At 39.0% G+C, this 7,112-nt stretch overlaps 1 non-coding gene across 1 annotated transcript; it reads left to right on the forward strand.

Annotated features, from left to right (window-relative positions):
• The first annotated feature begins 422 nt into the window (after positions 1-422).
• LOC123612683 (small nucleolar RNA SNORA62/SNORA6 family) lies at positions 423-576 on the forward strand. The gene has a single exon (XR_006719973.1). It is a non-coding gene; the product is annotated as a small nucleolar RNA SNORA62/SNORA6 family (small nucleolar RNA).
• Positions 577-7,112: the final 6,536 nt, after the last annotated feature.

Consider the following 7,112-nt stretch of genomic DNA (forward strand, 5'->3'; position numbering starts at 1 on the left):
AACCCAAGGCCTTGATCCCAGTCCTTCATCACACCCAGGAGAATGGGAAAAGCATATCTTTTCAATAAATGGTGCTGGTCAACTGGGTATACATATGGTGCTTAAAAAAAAAAAAGAAAGAAAGAAAGAAAGAGAAACTCTTAAGCCCTTTCTCATATCATGCTCCCAAGTCAATTCCAAATGGACTGCAGGCCTGAATGGGAAATATAAAACAATAAAGCTTTTGGAATAAAACTTTGAATATCTTCATAATTTGGGGCAGGCAAAGATTTCTTAAACATGTTACCAAAAGTACTAGCCATAAAAGAAAAAAATAATTAGGCTAAACTAGTATTAGAACTTCTGTTCATTAAGATACTATTAGTAGAGTGAAAGGCAGCTCACAGAATGAGAGAAAATATTTTAATAAGAAAACACCATAGACCGCGCATTGTTAGAGCTTGGAGTTGAGGCCACTGGTTGGCTGATGAAGTCACAAGTGTAGGCAGTGTGCTACATGAGGGACAAGTTTTTCGCTACCACCACAACTGTCTCTGGCACAATGAGTGGAGTCTGATAGTAATACTTGCTACAAGTATGAAAAAGAAAAAAGAAAGAAAGAAAGATAACAGACAACTAAAAAAATGGGCAAAACACTTAACACTTTACCAAAGAAGAAATGATGCAAATGCCAATACATACACAAGAATTCTCAATCTCCCTAGTCATCAGGAAAAGCGAATGAAAAACACAGTGATAAACATGCCTATCATGGCACCATGACGTCCTCGCAAAGAAAAGGATGTGCAGTGTGGGTGAGACCCATCAGAAACAAAGGGTCCTTGGATACAGGCCAAGTGAGCTCCAGGCCTGATGCCTTCCTTGACTCTTGCTTCTACCCAATTTCCACACCCATTCCTCACCTACACTGTGTAGGACACTCGGTATACAATGGCCAATAAAACAGCCATGGTTCTTGCCTTCATTAAGTCCAGTGAAAAATCTAGATGGTCAACAAATAAAACCACCCCTGAACATACAATTAGGAATGGTACCTGCAATGACATAAAATAACAGTCACTGTGACAGAGAATCACAGGGGAAGAGGGTGAGGTAAGACCATCGAGGAAGTGCCATTTAAGCTGAGAGGTGGAGGTAAGAGTAGAGAGAAAGGCCTGTCGGGTAGACAGCATAAGGCCTGAAGGCCAGCAGACACGTGGGGTTAGAACAGCAGAGACGAGTGACAAGGATGTCAAGGGTGAATTAGTGAGGGTGGGAGGAGCTGAACTTCATGTTAAGTCAATGGAAGCCAACAGAGGCATGAAAATAATATAATCCAATTTATAAATATATATATATGTATATATATATATGTATATATTTTACAGCTGCTTCTGTACGGAAGATGAACTGAAACAGGGGAGCAAGAGTGGAAACCCGGGACCGATTAGGAAGATATGTCCATTGTTCAAGTTGGATATGAGAGGAGCCAGATCAGCAAAGTGGCCCCAGAGATGGCGAGCAGTGGGTAAGTCAAGTTATACTTTGGAGGTAGAACCAACCAATTCTTCAGATTGAGGACGTGACTCATCCAAGACGAGGGGCTCATGTTTTCTAGTTCACAGAAGAGAGCCAGTTCAATGAAGCATAATTTTTCTAATCATGTACAGGATTTGAGACTGTTCAAGGCTAGATCTGAAACTAGCTTCGTTCGTTCCCAGTTCTACATTCTCTCCTCCGCTATTTGGGCAAAATGGAGGCTCCAGCCCCAGCTCTGTGGCTACTGGGTACAGTCATTTTCCCTCTCTTTCAAAATCCTCTGAAATAACACCAGAGACAATTCCTAAAACATTCCAGTGTTAAACAGGCATGCTTACATCTAACCTGAATCTGTTACGTTGCAGAAGTTAAATTCAGGTTTCCTACTGGAAAATGGGTTTCTTCCTCTCAGCAGGAGGCAGTGTGGTATTTTTGTAGAAACCTCAGAATCTCACTTCTCACCCTCTTCTCTAAGGCCCCAGTGCTGAGAATCCACCTTATGTCTCATACGTGGGGCTGCAGGAGAAAAGGCCATCTTCCTTAGACTGCTTCTGAGGAGGCTGTTGAGCAGATAGCTTTACAGGACGTTTACAGTGCTTCTGATCCTAGGGTGCAGGCCTGCAGGGCCTGGCAGGGGAGAGTGTGTGTGTGTTCTGGATGAAGCTGCTGTCTCCAAATCCAGATGGCCCATGATGTCACTGGAAAAAACCCTGAAACGTGCTATAAGAAAGAACTTTTTTTATGGCTCCCTGTGTAATGTTCCTATATACTAAGCTTAGGACGTGGGGAAAAAGGAACTGAAAGACTTCCCTACTCCCAACAGCCCTGCCCAACTGTCATACTTGGCTGCAGGGAAAGGAAAGGCTGGAGGAAGGAGAGGAATTAAGTGGGAAGAGAGGAAAAAAACAAAAGACTAGGGGAGTTGGGAGTTAATCCTCTCTCCTTTAAACTGCCTCTGTATCTGGGCACCAGGTACTTACCACACTGGGGCACAGCTCTTGTTTGTTTATATATCAACTCCCCTACTAGACTATGTTTGAGAACAGTGTTCCTACCTTACTTATTTCTGTCACCTCAGAATCTAAAGCAATGTTTATTACATAATAGATGTTCAATAAATGTCAAAAGAATGGCATTCTGCTTAGGAGCCACATTATTAAAGACCATAACAGAATCAAGAGAAAGAAAAGAAAGAAACCAAAATGGATTATTTGTTTTATATGTGTCACACATCATAACTGACACCTTTGGATACACTTCCCTTGTTGCTATTGTTTGAGGTAGAAGTCAGTAACCCCACTTTACAGAGGAGAGAGCAGAAGCTTAGAGAAAGTAAATCATATGTCCAAGATCGGGCAGCGAGAGTACAGCCAGCATTCAAGCCCAGGTCTGACTGGTTCCACGGTAATTCCTGCTAGCCTGGCCTGCCTTTCCCAGGAAACTACCACTCTGCATTCTTCTCTACCTCAAACATAAAGCAGACAGAAAAAGTAGGCCATGTGTGGGAAGCAGTGGGCTGGGAATGTGAGTCCTAATTCAGTACACATTACAAACAGATTCTGCTAATCACAGTGGGTGAATGCTTTTAGGAACACACAGTTGGATTTCTTATAATTTTCTAGCTACTTCCCACTGAACTAAAAGTAAGTTCCAAAGAGCCTAAATCACTCAAGAAGTAGCTTATATTATGACACAATATGGCTTATAGGGAAAACCATTCCCCACTTAGATTAAGGATGACTCAAATCAACTTTGATCCTTCAGCTTAGAAAACAGGGGAGATGGTGCAGAGGGAGAAAAGGACAGGAAAGAAATGGTCAAGAGTGATTGTAAAATATTTTGTAATCAAACAAGGAAACTCCTCCCTCATAGATTTTGTTCCCTCATCATTGAACCTTATGTAAAAGCAAGTGTTTGGGGCAAGGAGTTCAGGTAATGTTGAGGTATATATTTTGCTCATAAGCACATAAGATTTTAGAACTGAAAACTCAATTTGGAGTCTTTAGTTTAGACTCTAAACTTAAATATCTAAGCCATCTGCTTTATTTCATATCTGAGAAGACTTAGCCCAGAGGATGGAGAAACTTGTCAGACTCTATAGCAGGTTAATGTCAGAAGTAGCATAGAACCTAGCGGCTGGGTCCCCCAGTTAAGAGATCTTGCCACTACATGAAGATAACACATAAGACAAGTTCAGGAGATCAGGATGGCAGAGTAGGAGGACACCAAGCTCACCTCCTCCCACGAACACATCAAAACTATGTCTACATGCAGAGCAATTTTCACTGAAAACCAACTAGAGACTGGCAGAAAGACTCTACTACAACCAAGTCTGTAAATAAAAGATCCATACAGAGTTGGGTAGGAAGGGAGGAGAAACTCTCAGATCAGGACCCATACCCAGAGGAAGGGACACAAAAAAGGAGAGGAATATTGCAAATGTGGAGATCCTCCCTGGAGAGTGAGCAGTTCAAATCACATATTGGGCACCCCAGCCCTGACAAAAGGAAGACACATCCCCTGGGATGGTTTGAAAACCAGTGGGACTTAGAGGAAGCCTACGACTACAGGGGCTGCAGTGTCAGAAGTAGCATTAGACTCTCAGAAAAAAACTTCAACTCTGCTAGTGAAGAGCATGCATATACTTGCTTACTCCCAGCAAAAAGAGGAAGCAGATTGAAACTGTCTGGGACTCTGGCTGGTTTCCTGCAGCTACCCCACCATGCCCCTCGCCCCTGTCAAGCATCTGTGCCAGCCATCAAAACAAAATGTTGGGGGGATAAAACATTGATCTTTTAGAATGTGTTTGAACTCAAATGACTATCATTTTAAAGTAAGTGGATAGTTTAGGTAGATATATATGAACTCCATGGTAACTACAAGTCAAAAACCTACAACAGATATACAAAAATTACAGATAAAAGAAACTAAACATAATTGGAAACAAAATAATCAAACCACAAGGAAGAGACTAAAGTAAGAGAAAAGAAAACAGAAGAACTATTAAAATCACCAGAAAACAGGTAACAAAATGGCAGTAAGTACATACCTATCAGTAATCAGTTTAAATGCCAATGGACTAAATGCTCCAATCAAAAGACACAGGGTGGCAGACTGGCTTAAAACAAGACCCATCTATATGCCACGGAAAAGAGGCTCACTTCAAAGCTAAAGACACATACAGACCAAAAGTGAGAAAATGGACAAAGATATTCCATGGAAATGGAAATGAAAACAAAGCTGAGGTAGCAATATTCCTATCAGACAAAGGAGACTTAAAAACAAAGTCCATAATAAAAGACAGCAAAGGGATTTATATTATAATAAAGGGGCAAATACATGAAGAGGATATAACCCTTGTAAACACATATGTACCTAGTATGGGAGCACCTAAATGTACAAAGCAAATATTAACAGACATAAAGGAAGAAGATGACAGTAATACAATAATAATAGGGGACTTTAACACCCCACTTACATCAATGGATACATCATCCAGACAGAAAATCAGTAAGGAAGCAGTAGCCTTCAATGATATATTAGACCAGATGAACTTAGTAAAAATCTATGGGACATCCCATCTCAAAACAGCATAATACACATTATTTTCAAGTACACATGAAATGTTCTCCAGGCTAGATCCCATATTAGGTTACAAAACAAATCTCAGTAATTTGAGGGGTCACAAATTTTTATCCAGTATCTTTTCTGACTACAATGGTAAGAAACTAGAAGTATGTTATAGAAAGAAAATGGAAAGAAATGAAGACATGGAGACTAAACAACATGCTACTTAAAAAACCAGTGTGTCAATGAAGAAATCAAGAAATTAAAATTACCTTGAGACTAATAAATATTAAAACACAGCTTTCCAAAATCTATGGGACACAGCAATACAGTTCACAGAGGGAAGTTTATAGTGTTACAAGCCTATCTCAGAAAACAAAAAAATCTCTCAAATAAGCAATCTAATTTATCATCTAAAGGAATTAGAAAAAGGACAAAGTCAGCAAAAGGAAGAAAATCATAAATATCAGAGCAGAAATAATTACAATAGAGGACAAAAAAGAAAAGCTTAATGAAACCAAGAGCTGTTTTTTGGAAAGATAAACAAAATGATAATCTTTATCCAGGCTCATTAAGAAAAGAAAAAGGACCTCCCCCAAAACAAAACTGGAAATGAAAGAGAAGTTACAACCTATATTAAAGAAATACAAACAACCACAAGAGTTCACAACTATGAACAGTTTACACCAAAAAATTGGACAGCCTAGAATAAGTGGATACGTTTCTAGAAACATACATTCATCCAAGACTGAATCAAGAAGCAGATAACCTGAGCAGACTAATTACTAGTATTGAAATTGAATCAATAATCAAGAACTCCCAACAAACAAAAGCCCATGATTAGATGGCTTCACAAGGGCACTTGGTAGAGTTCCAAACATTTGAAGAAGAATTAGTACTTATCTTTCTCAAACTATTCCAAAATGCGGAAGAGGGAACGTTTCTAAATTCATTCCAAGAGGCCACAATTTCCCTAATACCAAAACCAAAGACACTACAAAAAAAGATTACAGGCCAATACCCCTGATGACCATAGATACAAAAATCCTTAACTTCAAACTATACTACAAAGCTACAGTAATCAAGAGAGAATGGTACCGGCACAAAAACAGACATACAGATGAATGAAACAAAATAGCCCACAAATATTCACACACATATATGATGAATCAACCTACAACAAAGGAGGCAAGAACATACAATGGGGAAAGACAGTCTTTTCAGTAAATAGTGTTGGGAAAACTGGACAGCTTAAATTTAAAAGCATAAAATTAGAACATTTTCTCACACCATGTACAAAAACAAACTCAAAATTGAAAAAAGGCCTAAATGTAAGACTAGAAACCATAAAACTCTTAGAAGAAAGCATAGGAAGTACACTCTTTGACACAGATCTCAGCAATATTGTTTTGGATATGTCTCCTCAAGCAAAGGAAACAAAAGCAAAAATAAACAAATGGAACCTAATCAAACTTAAAAGCTTTTTCACAGCAAAGGAACCATCTACAAAATGAAAAGACAACCTGTTGGTTGAAAGAAGATACTTACAGATGATATGTCTGATAAGGGGTTAACACCCAAAATACATAAAGGACTTACACAACTCAATATCACATAAACAACCCAATTTAAAAATGGCCAGACGACTTGAATAGGCATTTTTCCAAAGACATACAGATGGCCAATAGGCACATAAAAAGATGCTCAAGGATATGCAAATGAAAATCATAATGAACTATTACCTCACACCTGTCAAATGGCTACCATCAAAAAGAATGGAAATTTCAACTGTTGCCATGGATGTGGAGAAAAGGGAACCCTATACACTGTTGGTGGGAATGTAAATTGGTACAGTAACTATGGAAAACAGTATGAAGACTCTTCAAAATATTAAAAATAGAACTACCATATAACCTAGCAGTGCCACTCCTGGATATGTATCTGAAGAAAACAAAAACACTAATTTGAAAAAGTATGAACCCCAGGGTTCAGAGCAGCATTATTTACAACAGCCAAGATACGGAAGC

The sequence above is a fragment of the Camelus bactrianus genome, chromosome 9 (assembly GCF_048773025.1).
Source record: "Camelus bactrianus isolate YW-2024 breed Bactrian camel chromosome 9, ASM4877302v1, whole genome shotgun sequence".
Taxonomy (NCBI): domain Eukaryota; kingdom Metazoa; phylum Chordata; class Mammalia; order Artiodactyla; family Camelidae; genus Camelus; species Camelus bactrianus.